The sequence below is a fragment of the Pleurodeles waltl genome, chromosome 1_1 (assembly GCF_031143425.1).
Source record: "Pleurodeles waltl isolate 20211129_DDA chromosome 1_1, aPleWal1.hap1.20221129, whole genome shotgun sequence".
Classification (NCBI taxonomy): Eukaryota; Metazoa; Chordata; class Amphibia; order Caudata; family Salamandridae; genus Pleurodeles; species Pleurodeles waltl.
Window position 1 is genome coordinate 814,510,209 of NC_090436.1, and position 16,818 is coordinate 814,527,026.

Here is a 16,818-nt window from a genome sequence, read left to right on the forward strand (position 1 = left end):
CGGCGGAAAAGTGGAGACTGGTCAACCTCCACCGCCACGCCAGCAGAACACCGCCCACAGAATTACGACCCACATATCTGTGTGGCGGTCTTCTGTTGGCGGTGTTCTGTTGGCGGTCACCTCCCCATGGCTCCCGTCGCCTCCCGGAGGACCAACGCACAAGGTAAGTTGACCGTCCGTGAGGGGAGGGGGAGGGGGGGTGTTGTGTGATGTGGGCGTGCATGGGGGTGTGCGTGTGAGTGTGTAGAGGGGGTGTGTGAGTGCGTGTATGCGGGCGGGGGGTGCTGCTGTGTCTATGGGTAATGTGTGCTGTTCGGCAGGTGCACATGTCTGCATGTATGTGTGCGGGTCTGTGTCCCCGTTGTGTATGTGTGTGTAGGGGGTGTGTATATGTGCATGTTGGGGGTGTGTGCATGTCGGGGTGCATGTATGTGCATGTCGGGGTGGGGAGGGGGTTCGTACCACCTCTGGGGGGTGGCAGGGGGGTGGAGGGTGTGGGGGGAGGACTCGGGTGGGTAGTGGGGGGTGGGGGAGACCCCTATCAGTGCCAGGGAAGGAATTCCCTGGCCCCGATAGTGCTTACCGCCATGGTTCGCATGGCGGTTCCCGACCGCAAGAAACCGCGGCGGTAGGCAGGGTCATGATACCATTGGCGGTCTTGGGACGACCGCCGGGCCGGAGTGCGCAAACTCCAGCCCGGCGGTCATGACCGCCGTGGCGGTCGGAGTGGGGAAGTGGCGGGCGATCGCGGCGGTGACCGCCGCGGTCAGAATGCCATTTTTCTGACCGCCGGTCTGTTCGCGGTCCGACCGCCGCCTCTCCGCCGACCGCCAGGGTCAGAATGAGGGCCTTAGTCTCAAAATCAAATGATAAACATACAGAAACAATACTGGCTGACCAAAGCGGCAAAAGAATCACAATCTAATCAAAGCTTGAGCTACTACACATTCTAATGTTGCAGTACAAATTAATAGCAAGAGTAACTGTGCAAACCATATAACATACATTTAGATTCAGCAAGGAAACAACATCAACTGTTATTACATGTAGCAAACTTCATCAGTGAGAACCCTTACTAACATTACACTAGAATAGCATGTTTGGACCCGCCCACGATTAAGCTCCACCAAAAACAAACAGAAGACCCTCTGGGATCTTCCTCCCCCAAAAGGACACTTCCCATGCGGCAGCTGCAGTGTGTGCGCCTTTACCAAAAAGACCCTTACATTAGACCTGGGACTACGAACACCCTGGGAACTTAGACAATTAACGAACTGTAACAGTAAAAATGTGGTGTACATGATCACATGCCCCTGTGACAAAAAGTACATTGGTATGACAACGAGAAGAGTGGGTGGGCACACGCATCTGTGAGCATAGGAGCACCATCCGGTGCAAAAGAGATGCCACTAGACTTACAGAGCACTACATCTCTAACAATCATCATCCGGACCACATGCAGTGGGTGATACTGGATCAATTGAAACCTACGACAACCAACGCTAAACAGAAGCTCCTACTTTACGAGCAGAGATGGATATGGAGGTTGCGAACTGACACTATAGGACTGAATGACAACATTCCATGGTCAGCCCTAGGTTGACCACTAGATATCAATATGGTCTCCTTCCCCTAAAACTGAGAGACCCGGGACCCATCCCACCTTAGACCTTCCTCTGCTCCATGCGTCCTGATATACACCATGATGGTGATCACGACCTGATAACTCTATTGTCCTCCCTTCGGATAAATAACCCTGTCCCCCTGAGAAGTCCCCCCCTCCCCTGAGACTATTGTCACCTTCCACTGCTTCACTCCTTCTTTCTCTCGTGTGTTCACCTACCCCTGTCTCCCCCCTCTTACTCCTTTTCCTTTCCCATCCTGCTTGCACTCACCAGCCCAGTTTTTCGATCCTTAGACCCTCTTGACCTTGACCCCCATAGTCTTCTCTTCCTCTCCCTCTCTCTCTCTCCTCGCCTCGATGACGGTTTCCCTTTTTGTAGGTTCACCTTCTTTATGTTTCCTTTACTTCTCCCCTTTTTCCCTCTAACCTCCCTCTCTGACTCTCCCCCCCCCCCTTTTTCTTTTCTCTTTCTTTCCTCTCTGGCCCTCTCTTTTTTTCCCTCTCCCTATGTTTCTCTTGTACTCTTTCCCTTCCCCCCCTTTTTCCTCTCTCTCTTCTTTTCTCTCTGGCCTTCTTTTCTCTCCCTATATCTCTCTTGTTCCTCCTTCTTCCCCCTCCCTTTCCTTCCCTCCCCCCTGTTTTCCCCCCTCCCCCGTTCTCTGTTTCTCCTCTTTTTCCTACCCTTTCCCGTTCCCTTTCTGCATGGGACTCCAACTCCCAGAGTTCCCGGGCACGTGGTGACGCGTCGCGCCATCCGCGCCGCGTCACCACGGCACGCCCGACAACGCGATCCCTATTCGCATGGAGGAAGCTCCCTGCCCCTCCATGCCATATCCGGACGCGATCCGCCCCGCGGGACTCCATCCCCCGGGGTTCCGCGGCCGGACACGTTTTTCCGGTCCCAGGAGGGCCGGACCCAAACCCTAACGAGGGTGCGGCCGGCCAATTAGCAGGCCGATAATCAACACCCGAATCAGTGTGCCTACCCTCAACGCTACCAGGCACACCGGAACCACCTTGCAATCGGGGCCTAACTCCACCCCCAGCCTCATTACGATCGGCGATCGGCTACCATAAGTACTAGGCCAGCCACTCAGTCAGTACCAGAGCGGCCTAGCTCCGGCATGTAGGTACCCCCCCATGGTATTCCCTTTGGAGTGGTAAGTTCGGGCTCTCGGGCCCCCCCCCCCCGTTTTTTTATATATATTTTTTACAATTTTTTACTTTCGTTTCCCACTTCCTCCCCCCTGCAACTCGCCTTCAGTTCCTCCCTGATCCCTTCACCCCCCTTTTTTCCCCCCTCTTTTTCTCCCCCCCTTTTTTTCCTTCTCTCCTCTTTCTTTTCTTCTCTCTATTTCTTCTCCCTACTACTCTTTGCTTTCCCTTCTCTTTTCTTTATTTATAGTATACCTGTCTCCCCCTGGTGTTCTGGTTTCCCTTCTTGTTCCTTCTCTTCTACCAGGTTCTACCTCTTTCTGTTACTTTACTTTCTTGTCCTCTGCGTTCTACTCCTAATCTCCTTAGAGTGTGACTACAAGGGAAAACCTCCCCCGGCATTAGCCAGACCAGAGGCAAATCGCCCCTAACTACGGGGTAAGTCACGTTTGCATGTGTGTGTGTATTTCTCCCACGCACTTCCACTTGTGCTGTGTTGTGTGCAGTGGTGTGCCACTTTTTCACTGTTAATAATCTGTGGTTTATTTATTAGCCATTTTAGACCTACCCCACTATGAACTACCTGTTCAGGTAGGCCCTATGTTTATTTTTCACTTTGAGCACCTCACTTATTACGTGTGCTCCGACCCTGACGAATGCCCCTGACCAACCAGCACTTAGTGAGGGCAGAAACATGTTGGTCATACGTATTTCTTTTTAGACTCTAAGAGACATTATCCTCTAATGAGCCGTCTGTTCCCCTATATTCTTAACCTTACCAGCATACACCCCCATTAAAACTAGCAGTAGTAATTGGAGACTTGCTTGGTAATTTTATTTCTCACCCCATCTGGATCTCTGTAATTATCCAGTAAGTCTAATTTCAGCACTCCTTCTGGTTCTTTTAACCAAGAGGTTGAGTCCGCCCAAGTAGTATCATCTTACTTGGGTGGAGCTAGGTGGTCAAATGATGAAGCAAGACACTATTATGTGTGTGAGACCACCTAGTCCGTAAGGGAACACCCCCGTCCCCTTGTACAACTACATAGCACCCCCCTACGTGGTTTCTTTCCCACCATGACTTCCCCACTTCAGAGTCTTAAGCGACTCCAACACGGTGCACTGGGTTAATCGACCTAGGCCTACCCCTTTTCCCACTACCCAACACCTTTAGTGTTGATATAGTTTCCTTTGGGAGTCGGTGTGGGCTAGCAACACTCCCAGTGCTCTCCTTTTGTGTGTTATTGGTCAGCGCAGCAGCTAGCTGTGAGAGTCTTGTTACATATACCCCAACCCTGTGACACTCGCACAGGTATTTTAGAAGACCCCTGTTACACTCTTTGAATATGGCAGAAGGGCTAGCCTTTAGCGAGGAGGAACTTCAGGCCATCCTCGCTGCACCGTCACTCCTAGGAGATTCTTCACTCTCAAAGACAATAGCCCAATTAGGGGATTGGGACACATTGATTGAATTAAAAAGGACACAGGTAAAAACCATATTACACAGGGCCGTCCTAACGGAGTATCTGAGAAAAAATGCAGCTCCGAACGGTTTGATAATCTCCACTGAGCCCCGCATCTTCCTAGAAGACAAAGAATTTAGGAAGGACTGGTCACTGATAGCCTGGAAATGCACTCGTGATTGGTTAATTTTAATCATCAAAACAGCCTCCAGATTATCGGATGCCCTGGTGATTCAAATAAAAGCAGCAGAAAGTAACCTAAAAACTGGTCTTTCTGCCGCGGCATTCAAAAAGAAATTAGAGAAAACAAACAAAACAATCAGTGAGTTTAAAGATTACTTGACTCACCGAAAGATTACAAAATTCCAGAAAGACCTGGATAAGTTCTCCTTAGAGAGAGTACATCCCTACTCTAGGGAAGACTTTTCAGCTCAATCCTCTCTGCCTTCCGATACATCCTCCGGGGGCTACTCCAGCTCGGACTCCGACACCAGCCGGACCCAACCAACACGGCCTAGGCGCAGCAGGAGGGGGAATATTCGGAATAACTGGCCTGCACCATTTACAGGCCCTCCGCCCCCGCTGCTCAATATGCCTCCTTGGGCCTGGTCCTCGCCCTATGGGCCACCTAACCAATTCCAAACTCCCCTGTATCCCCAACCACCAACCTCCTGGTCTTATCCCAATGTTCCTTTTTTTGGGAGAGGCCCCGGACGGGGCAGGGGCAGGAAAAAGGGAGTCAGTTGGAACCTAAAGGAAGTACCAACAGACGACGAATCCCCCAGTACAAGCTGAACATAAAGAAGGGGTCTACCACAGTAGTTAACTTGAGCTCAAAAGTACTAAACAATAGTGAGCTGCAAGCCCTAGAGAAAGGTCTGGGCTTTGTCCCTACCCCTAAACTTGATGTCTTTAAACTAAGGATTGAACTAGCAGAGTTCTTTCGTAAGATCAGGCTGAGAACCTTTTTTCTCCTGAACCCCGAACCCAACACTGTACGAGAAAAGAACACTGGGCTACGTCCCAAATCTAAATTCACCCCCACTTCCCTCCTAATGCCACCCGAAGTATTGGCTTTTGAAAAATCAGTGAGTAGGAAAATCGACAATTTACAGAACACACAGAGAGAAGTTTTCCATAACATCAGCACTTCAGAACCTCAGTAATGACCCCTCCATCACGATTAAACCCGCTCATAAAGGCGGGGCTATAGTGATAATGCCTACGGCAATGTACAATGCCGAATGCTTACGTTTACTTAACAATGACCACCACTATAAGAGACTATCAAAGGACGCAACGGAAACCATCAGTGAAGAAATCACTTTCCTGATCGATAAAGGCATGAACAATGGTTGGATCACCAAACATGAGGCCTCCTTCCTCACTCAACCCGACCCTAAAACTCCATACTTTTATATCCTGCCGAAAATCCACAAGAATAAGCATCCACCCCCGGGGAGACCAATAGTCTCCGGGATCGGCTCTATCCTAGAACCACTATCCCAATTTTGTGACTGGTTCCTTCAACCATTCGTGAAACAGATCCCCACATACCTTAAAGACACAACAGATGTGCTCGCGCTACTAAACACGCTTGAATTCGACAAAGAAAAAGAACATCTTATGACCCTGGATGTGGAATCATTATATACCAATATTCCACAGGAGGCCACCTTGGAAGTGATCAACAACCTACTAAACAGGGGTGTCTGGAACTACATCACCCCGCCAGAATTTATTCTCGACTTAGCCCATCTGGCCCTTACTAGAAACTTCTTTGAATTTGATAAAAACTTTTTCCTACAGATCCAGGGCACCTCGATGGGGAGTACCTTCGCCCCGAGCTTAGCATGCTTGTATGTGGACCACTTCGAAAAAGAAATGGTCCTCACCGAAGAAAATCCATATGTCAACCATATCAGGCTATGGAAAAGATACATCAATGATATCCTGATCATCTGGAGAGGCACAAAGGAAGAAGCAACCACCTTTATCACCTGGCTAAACACTCTTAATCCCTTCCTGAGATTCACGGCCACACTGGGCGACCCTGCGGTCTCCTTTCTTGATTTACTAATAACTGAAAGGAACGGTTCACTCACAACAGAGGTATACTATAAACCCACTGACCGTAACACCCTCCTTCAGTTTCAGAGTTTCCATCCACGCTCTCTCAGGGAAAACCTCCCAGTGGGTCAGTTCCTCCGTCTGCGACGGAACTGCACCGAATTGACAGATTACAAGAAACATGCACAGCAACTCACCGACAAACTTCGAGCAAGAGGATACCCTGACCACCTATTGAGGAGAGCTGACAAGCGTGCTCGCGTAAGTCCTAGGGAGACACTCCTGCAATCTAGGAGCAGAACCAATAAGGGAGACCCACTGATATGTGTGACCACGTTTAACCCAGCTTCCAATACGATCAAAAAAATAATAAATGATGACTGGAAAATCCTCACCTCTGGGGGCCTTCCCTTTCAGGCTCCCTTGAATGCCTACAGAAAGGCAACAAGTATCCGGGACATGATCGTACATACCCGCCCACGATTAAGCTCCACCAAAAACAAACAGAAGACCCTCTGGGATCTTCCTCCCCCAAAAGGACACTTCCCATGCGGCAGCTGCAGTGTGTGCGCCTTTACCAAAAAGACCCTTACATTAGACCTGGGACTACGAACACCCTGGGAACTTAGACAATTAACGAACTTTAACAGTAAAAATGTGGTGTACATGATCACATGCCCCTGTGACAAAAAGTACATTGGTATGACAACGAGAAGAGTGGGCACACGCATCTGTGAGCATAGGAGCACCATACGGTGCAAAAGAGATGCCAGTAGACTTACAGGGCACTACATCTCTAACAATCATCATCCGGACCACATGCAGTGGGTGATACTGGATCAATTGAAACCTACAACAACCAACGCTAAACAGAAGCTCCTACTTTACGAGCAGAGATGGATATGGAGGTTGCGAACTGACACTATAGGACTGAATGACAACATTCCATGGTCAGCCCTAGGTTGACCACTAGATATAAATATGGTCTCCTTCCCCTAAAACTGAGAGACCCGGGACCCATCCCCCCTTAGACCTTCCTCTGCTCCATGCGTCCTGATATACACGATGATGGTGATCACGACCTGATAACTCTATTGTCCTCCCTTCGGATAAATATCCGTGTCCCCCTGAGAAGTCCCCCCCTCCCCTGAGACTATTGTCACCTTCCACTGCTTCACTCATTCTTTCTCTTGTGTGTTCACCTACCCCTGTCTCCCCCCTCTTACTCCTTTTTCCTTTCCCATCCTGCTTGCACTCACCAGCCCAGTTTTTCGATCCTCAGACCCTCTTGACCTTGACCCCCATAGTCTTCTCTTCCTCTCCCTCTCTCTCTCTCCTCGCCTCGATGACGGTTTCCCTTTTTGTAGGCTCACCTTCTTTATGTTTCCTTTACTTCTCCCCTTTTTCCCTCTAACCTCCCTCTCTGACTCTCCCCCCCCCCATTTTTCTTTTCTCTTTCTTTCCTCTCTGGCCCTCTCTTTTTTTCCCTCTCCCTATGTTTGTCTTGTACTCTTTCCCTTCCCCCCCCCTTTTTCCTCTCTCTCTTCTTTTCTCTCTGGCCTTCTTTTCTCTCTCCCTATATCTCTCTTGTTCCTCCTTCTCCCCCCTCCCTTTCCTTCCCTCCCCCCCACTTTCCCCCCCCGTCCCCCGTTCTCTGTTTCTCCTCTTTTTCCTACCCTTTCCCGTTCCCTTTCTGCATGGGACTCCAACTCCCAGAGTTCCCGGGCGCGTGGTGACGCGTCCTGCCATCCGCGCCGCGTCACCACGGCACGCCCGACAACGCGATCCCTATTCGCATGGAGGAAGCTCCCTGCCCCTCCATGCCATATCCGGACGCGATACGCCCCGCGGGACTCCATCCCCCGGGGTTCCGCGGCTGGACACGTTTTTCCGGTCCCAGGAGGGCCGGACCCTAACCCTAACGAGGGTGCGGCCGGCCAATTAGCAGGCCGGTAATCAACACCCGAATCAGTGTGCCTACCCTCAACGCTACCAGGCACACCGGAACCACCTTGCAATCAGGGCCTAACTCCCCCCCCGGCCTCATTACGATCGCCGATCGGCTACCATAAGTACTAGGCCAGCCACTCAGTCAGTACCAGAGCGGCCTGGCTCCGGCATGTAGGTACCCCCCCATGGTATTCCCTTTGGAGTGGTAAGTTCGGGCTCTCTGGCCCCCCCGTTTTTTTATATATATTGTTTACAATTTTTTACTTTCGTTTCCCACTTCCTCCCCCCTGCCACTCACCTTCAGTTCCTCCCTGATCCCTTCACCCCCCTTTCTTCCCCCCCTTTTTCTCCCCCCCCCTTTTTTTTCCTTCTCTCCTTCTTTCTTTTCTTCTCTCTATTTCTTCTCCCTACTACTCTTTGCTTTCCCTTCTCTTTTCTTTATTTATAGTATACCTGTCTCCCCCCGGTGTTCTGATTTCCCTTCTTGTTCCTTCTCTTCTACCAGGTTCTACCTCTTTCTGTTACTTTACTTTCTTGTCCTCTGCGTTCTACTCCTAATCTCCTTAGAGTGTGACTACAAGGGAAAACCTCCCCCGGCATTAGCCAGACCAGAGGCAAATCGCCCCTAACTACGGGGTAAGTCACGTTTGCATGTGTGTGTGTATTTCTCCCACGCACTTCCACTTGTGCTGTGTTGTGTGCAGTGGTGTGCCACTTTTTCACTGTTAATAATCTGTGGTTTATTTATTAGCCATTTTAGACCTACCCCACTATGAACTACCTGTTCAGGTAGGCCCTATGTTCATTTTTCACTTTGAGCACCTCACTTATTACGTGTGCTCCGACCCTGACGAATGCTCCTGACCAACCAGCACTTAGTGAGGGCAGAAACATGTTGGTCATACGTATTTCTTTTTAGACTCTAAGAGACATTATCCTCTAATGAGCCGTCTGTTCCTCTATATTCTTAACCTTACCAGCATACACCCCCATTAAAACTAGCAGTAGTAATTGGTGACTTGCTTGGTAATTTTATTTCTCACCCCATCTGGATCTCTGTAATTATCCAGTAAGTCTAATTTCAGCACTCCCTCTGGTTCTTTTAACCAAGAGGTTGAGTCCGCCCAAGTAGTATCATCTTACTTGGGTGGGGCTAGGTGGTCAAATGATGAAGCAAGACACTATTATGTATGTGAGACCACCTAGTCCGTAAGGGAACTCCCCCGTCCCCTTGTACAACTACATAGCACCCCCCTACGTGGTTTCTTTCCCACCATGACTTCCCCACTTCAGAGTCTTAAGCGACTCCAACACGGTGCACTGGGTTAATCGACCTAGGCCTACCCCTTTTCCCACTACCCCACACCTTTAGTGTTGATATAGTTTCCTTTGGGAGTCGGTGTGGGCTAGCAACACTCCCAGTGCGCTCCTTTTGTGTGTTATTAGCATGTTTGGACTCCATACAAAACAATTTAGTCACACAAATTTGGAAAAACATCTAACTATGACTCTATCAAAATAGTGGTTGGTACCTAGGAACTAAAGCAAATAGACATAACAATCAGTAACACTGTCAGTATACCTGTTCTCAATATGATTCAGCAAGCTGTGACAGTCCTTCTCAATAGGACATCAGTTCGGTCAGCAAGACTTCAGGATTCAGCATCAAAGTTCATGATAAGCAGAGTCTCTTTAAGCAGTAAAGTTAAGCATGTCTCTTCTCAGGATGGTCAAGAAAATAATAGCCTAAACTCTCAAAAAGAATGGGGAGTTTGACCTCTTTCCTCTCTGTGCAGTCTGGCTAAGTTAGATTTCTTAAAAATACTTCCCATATCCTAATTGGTCAGGAAATTCCATGTTTACATCTAGTCCAATGAAATTAACAGCTCAAATCTACATTTCTACTAAACCATGGTTCACATGTTGATGATTGGCTCCTCTTCTCCCACTCTCGTCATTCGGTTCATCAGGTATCAATATTGTTGCAGCTTATACTCCTGTCAGTGTATCCATTTTCTTCTCCTGGGAAGGTCAGTCTTACACACACCACATTAAACATTGTTTCACTAGCAAGTACAGCATCTTCTAGCAAGCAGTTTGTCATGAGAACTAACTTCAGCTATGAGCACATGGTCAGTACAGTCGAAAATCACAATTTCATTATCTAAGCATCCATTTTATAAAACACCTAAGAAATGCAGCTTGTCATGAGGCCGTGCAACTAGGCCAAGACCTTGCTAAGTTAAGGCTTACGACTAACAAAGCTAATGCATATCCCTTAATATGACACATTACTACATTAATCAAACATAATCTTGACATTTCACATTATTAAGCCATTAATAAGTACACTTCGTGAATACTGACCGCCACTCTGGTGGGTGCACCTTCAAATGCTTGCATTAATTTTCTCTAAGTTAATAAATAAGTTAATACATTTTTTATGCAAATCCAACCCTCAGAATACAGGAACATTCATTAATAAACTCAGCGTTAACAATCCCTCCTTTGATGACTAAATATGTAATCACACCAAATCCTCCCACACAAATACTTGCTTCAGCTAAAATTCTGCCATCTCTATCCTTCAAGTCTTTGTCCCCTTTTTGAATTTCCCCTAAACAATTTTTATTTTTTCATTTCTTCCCTATTCTGATAATTTTTCATGTTCTTCAGTTTAATCATTCTACACAATTTACATATTGCCAAAGCTCCAATTATGCAAATCACAATAATCAATATGCCTTGTACTATTTTCAATAATATCCCTTTCCCAATGTTGCTGAGCCAATTTCCCACTGAAACAAATCATTTGCCAACCTTCTCCCATACACCTGGTTCCTTCAACTCTTTCGAATCAGCACTTTCATTAGTCAGATAAGTAAGTAAGCCTCTAATTTCTTTACCATTATCAGGAATAAACGAACAGCAATGCTTCAAATTAAGCATTTTGCAAACTCCACCATCTTTTGCTAAAAGAATGCAAGGCGGTTCTGAAGAGTCATAGCTCTTTCCGCAGCCATTTCTGTATCTATCAGGATCATGGCTCCTGAAAAATTCATCAGCATGTTACCCACAATAGACAACTTTTGAATCTTTATCGAATTCAGGACAACCCCTACTGAAGGAATCATTGCTCCAAATATATCTCCCTCCAAACTAGAAGGAGACTCTCTCTTCTCACTAATGTGATGTAATTCAGTAAGTCTCGGTAATCTATTCAAATCCTCAAGTTGAAATACCTTTGGGAAAACTATCCCCAAATAGCATGTACCATACCATCCTCTATGAAGACGTTAATAGGCATTAGGTCCATAAATATAATATACTGTATGCCAGGAATTGCTGGATCCTGTCCATTCAACATAAATGTCCATTTACTCTGAAACAAAAACACATGCCTACATTCACTCATTCCCACAAATAAAGTGTCAGTACTAGAGCTAGTTCTATATAGAAAAAGCTTCCCTACGTGTTGTGCATCTAAAGCTAATTTCCCTTGTACTTTTTTTGCACTATATGCATAATCATTTGTGTAAGTTCTCTTCTCTAAGGCTTTTCTAATTTCTCCTTTAATGCCTTTCTCTTGTCATCTGTGTGATCTAAGAAGCTCTTTCCTAAAGGTGTAAGCAAGCATGTCAGGTTGTTTCTGTGCGCATATGCTGTGCCAAAAGTTAATGTAGGCTCAAAGAAACCCCTCATTGATACTATGTCATTGTCCTTGGCTACTCTACTCAGGTACCTAATTATGGGGACAAGCAAAAACACTACATCATGGTTGGAATAGAAATATTGTATGTACTCCTGGTTATAGAATCTTGTTAGTCACAGACTAAAGCTTATTCCATAAGTTAGAGGCAAACTATGATAGGTGACTCCTTCTTCGACTGATGAAGGAATCTGCGTACACACATAACAATTCTTCGCATCCATCGCCTCAACATACTCATTCAATAAGCGATAGAAGACATTAGAAGAAAGATCCCTTTGTGCATTGTCTACATGCAGATACTCTGCATCTCTGAGGCTTGTGTGGTCATTGTTGGTACTCTCAACAACTCCTCTTTATCGTTTAAAGGACATACCACTTTTCTCGTGTGGCTTGCGTTATCCAGTTCGGCACTCCAGCACACTTCACAACTGTGGTAGTAGTCAGAACTACCTGGAACAGGCCTTTCTACTGAGGCTACAAACACGTCTTCCTCACGTGTTTCCGGACCACCACCACTTCACCTGCCCTCAAGGGGTGTCCTTGATCTTGGATCGATGGCACTGTGGTGGCTTTCACTTCCTGAGAGAAAGAGCGAACCACATCAGCCAGACCTTTGCAGTAGTCCAACACCATATCATCTGTTATGTTCACAAGAGCATTTGCAGGAACCGCTGGCATTCTCATTGCTCTGCCCATGAGGATTTTGTGCGGTGACAATCCTGGCTTCCTGTCGGGTGTGCTTCTCATTGTCATCAGAACTAACAGCAGTGCGTCAGGCCATTTCAGATTTGTGGATGCACACATTTTTGATTCCAAGGTACCATTCATCTGTTCCACTAGTCCTGATGCTTCAGGGCGGTAACTACAATGTAACTTCTGCTCAATGTTCAATGCTGCACATAGTAATTTCACTACTTCATTGTTGAAGTGACTTTCCCTATCTGATTCTAAAGAGATCAAAAACCCAAAATGTGCTATCTGTTCTTTAATCAGTAATTTCACTACTGTGAGGCTGCCATTTCTTTGTGTAAAATACGCTTCAATCCAGTGACTAAAGATGCAGACAATCACCACCACATATTTCAAACCTCCACACACAGGCATCCCAATAAAATTAATTTGCAGTCTGCTGAATGGACCTCCTGCTCTTCCAATGTGGCTCAAATTAACCACCGTCCCTTTTTCTGCATTCATTTGCTGACAAATGATGCAGCAATGGCAAACTGCTTCAGCAACTTGTCTAAACTTTGGATAAAACCAATTATGTTTAAAAAGGCGAATCATGGCATCCCTCCCAACATGTGCTTGACCATGATAATACCTAGCCATTTGTGACAACAGACTGTTTGGCAAAACCAATAGACCCTCTTCTGAGACCCACAATTCATCCTGTCGCTGTACACATTTCATTTTGCTCAATGATCGTTTTTCCTCTCTGTCAACATTATTCTGCAATGTTTTCAGTTCTTCCAATGTATCTATTACTTGCAATACAAAACTTGGACATGTTTCACCTTCTTCAGGTATCAATTTCCACTTATCTTTGAACGATAAACAGTTCAATGCACAAAACCTTGCGACTTGATCCGCATATCCATTTGCCATTGACACAAAAACTTGAGATTTCAGATGTGCACTGCATTTCACCACTGCAATCTTTTGCAAAAATTCTTTAATTCTCTCACCATTTCCCACTGGCGAACCAGAACATGTCATGAAAGCTCTCTGTGACCACAATTGGCCAAAGTCAGGGACTATTCTAAATTCATACTGGCTATCCATATAAATGGTAACTTTAAGCTGAGCAGAAATGTGACATGCTCTAGTAACAGCTTCCAGTTCCGCTACTTGTGCAGAATATACTCCTGGAAGCCAAGACGCTTCCAGTATAGCAGTAATTGTGCACACGGCATAAACTGCTCTCAGTATTTCTGTATTGTCCCTTAGACAGGAACCACGAACAAAGATAATTTGGTTATTTTCTTCCAAACGGGTGTCTCTAATATCGGGTCTCGGTTTTGTGCACAAATCAGTTACTTCAAGACAATCATGCTCAATGTCTTCCAATTTTTCAATTTTAACATTTTCATTCGGATACAAGGTTGCCGGGATAAGTGCTGCACATACTCATCTCATATCGAGTCAATCTGGTACCTGTCAGGTATTGGGTCTTGGGTCAGGTAAGTAAAACTTCAACTGAGAGAGGGACCATTATCGTTACGGGGTGTCCCATCACAACACCTTCACACTGTGCGAGGCTCCATCGAACCGCTGTGACTGCACACAAACAGCCCAGTAAAGCTGCTGCAATTAGGTCCAAAGTAGCTGAAAAATATGCTACTGGGCTGTTTATACCTCCATGGACTTGCGTCAAGACTGACAATGAACATGCATCACGCTCATGACAAAACAACGTGAAGGACTTTGTGTATTTGAGCTTTGCACAGACTTTCTCTCATTTCAGAAAATGCTTTCATGCAAGCCTGGTCTAACAATAGGGGACCAAAATCCTCCTTATGGGTCAGCTTCTGAAATGGCTTGGAAATGACTGAAAAATTGGGAATCCATTGGCGACAATAGCCTACCATTCCTAGGAACATTCTGACATCCCTCTGGGTGGTCTGGGGACTCATGTGCAATATGGTTGTGGCCCTTTCTCTGGATATTTTCCTTATTCCTTTCTCAGTCTGGTGACCCAAGTAGTTCAGTTCTTTCTGAAAGTATTGTAATTTAAGTGGAGACACTTTGGGGGTCATTCTGACCCCCGCGGGCGGCGGGAGCCGCCCGCCTGGAGGGAGCCGCCATATGGCCGCTCCGCGGTCGAAAGACCGCGGAGGCCATTCTGGCTTTCCCGCTGGGCTGGCGGGCGACCTCCAGAAGGCCGCCCGCCAGCCCAGCCGGAAACCCCTCCCCACGAGGAAGCCGGATCCGAATGGAGCCGGCGGAGTGGGTATGTGCGACGGGTGCAGTGGCACCCGTCGCGTATTTCAGTGTCTGCAAAGCAGACACTGAAATACAAAGTGGGGCCCTCTTACGGGGGCCCCTGCAGTGCCCATGCCATTGGCATGGGCATGGGCACTGCAGGGGCCCCCAGGGGCCCCACAACACCCCATACCGCCATCCTGTTCCTGGCGGGCGACCCGCCAGGAACAGGATGGCGGTATGGGGTGTCAGTATCCCCATGGCGGCGCAGCAAGCTGCGCCGCCATGGAGGATCCTGCAGTACAGCGGAAAACCGGCGGGAGACCGCCGGTTTTCCTGTTCTGACCGCGGCTGAACCGCCGCGGTCAGAATGTCCTGAGGAGCACCGCCAGCCTGTTGGCGGTGCTCCCGCATCCCCGGGACCGCCGGGGTCGGAATGACCCCCTTTATGACCATTCTTTCCCAAACGGTTCAGTAAGGCAATTGTGTCATACTTCCACTCGTCCCTCGTTTTGGATGCAATTAACAAGTCATCAAAGTACTGAACCAATGTCAATTGGGAAGGTAATTCAAACGAATCCAAATTATTTTTCAAGATCTAATTGAATATGGAAGGTGACTCTGAAAACCCTTGAGGAATTGAACACCAACAGTGAACTCTGTCTAAAAATTTGAAACAAAAGAGAAATTGGCTGTCCTCATGAAGAGCCACAGAAAAGAAGACTTGCAACAAGTCTATAACGGTGAACCATTCAGCATCACATGGAATCTGAAACAGAATCACAGCTGGATTTGGCACCACGGGGCAACATTTGATCACAATGTAATTTATTTTTCTCAAATCCTGGACAATTCGAACTTTCCCACAAGGCTTTTTCAATCCCATTAGCGGTGAATTACATGGGCTGCTCAACACTTCTTTCAAGACCCCTTGTTTTACAAATTCCCCAATTATGTGAGCGACCTTCATAAGGATATCCTGAGACATGCGGTACTGGGAAATGTGAGGAACAATTACTTTCAGATTTAAAGGAACCTTAACTGGCTCAACTACCTTTATCAGACCTTTTTTTCCCCTGTCAGATCCCACACTTTCTCTTGAACTGTTCCCTGTAAATCATGAGGGAGCTCTTTCACGGTGAACACTGAAAATAATCAGGGGTACTCCTCATTTATTGTCTCACACTCGGTCTCTGGAGCTGGGTCATCCTCATCATCACTATTCGTCTGTATCTCGATTCCATCATTTGAATAAGAAATCGAGCACCTGGTTTTACACAGCATTTCTCTACCCAGTAGGGATATTGGACTTCAATCACAGACTACAAATTTGTGCAATCCTTTAAAGTTCCCAATTTTAACCTGATCTGGTTCTGTAATTGGGATGTTCAAATACTGATTCACTACTCCTACAATCTGGACTGTCTTTCCTGAAAGGGGCATGTTTGTAACTTCTGCAGTTCTCACTGTAGAGCGTGTAGCTCCTGTGTCAACCAAGAATGGAACCTTGTCACCCATTACCTTTCCCTTCACAGATGGACCTTTCTGATCTACTTCTAGAGAAGCTGCAAGCACACATTCCTCTTGATCCGAACTCTCCCTCACCTAATCATCATTTATTCCATTCTCACTGTGTAACAGGAAATGATGAATTGTGTTATTACTTTGGTTGGGCCTCTGACCTGTGACCTGTTGAGGAAGCATCACCTGCTGCTGTTCCATTGGGGCTTGAGGTATTTAAATTTGCTGTCTAGGTACCATTTGAAATTGCTGTTGCATTGGCTGCAATTGTGTCATTTGTACATGTGGCATTTACACCTGCTGCATGAGTTGAGGATTCTGCATCTGATTCACATTATTGTGACAATTCAGATTATGACCCCTTATTCTCAGTCCTCTCATGTTTTGGAACAAAGTGATGT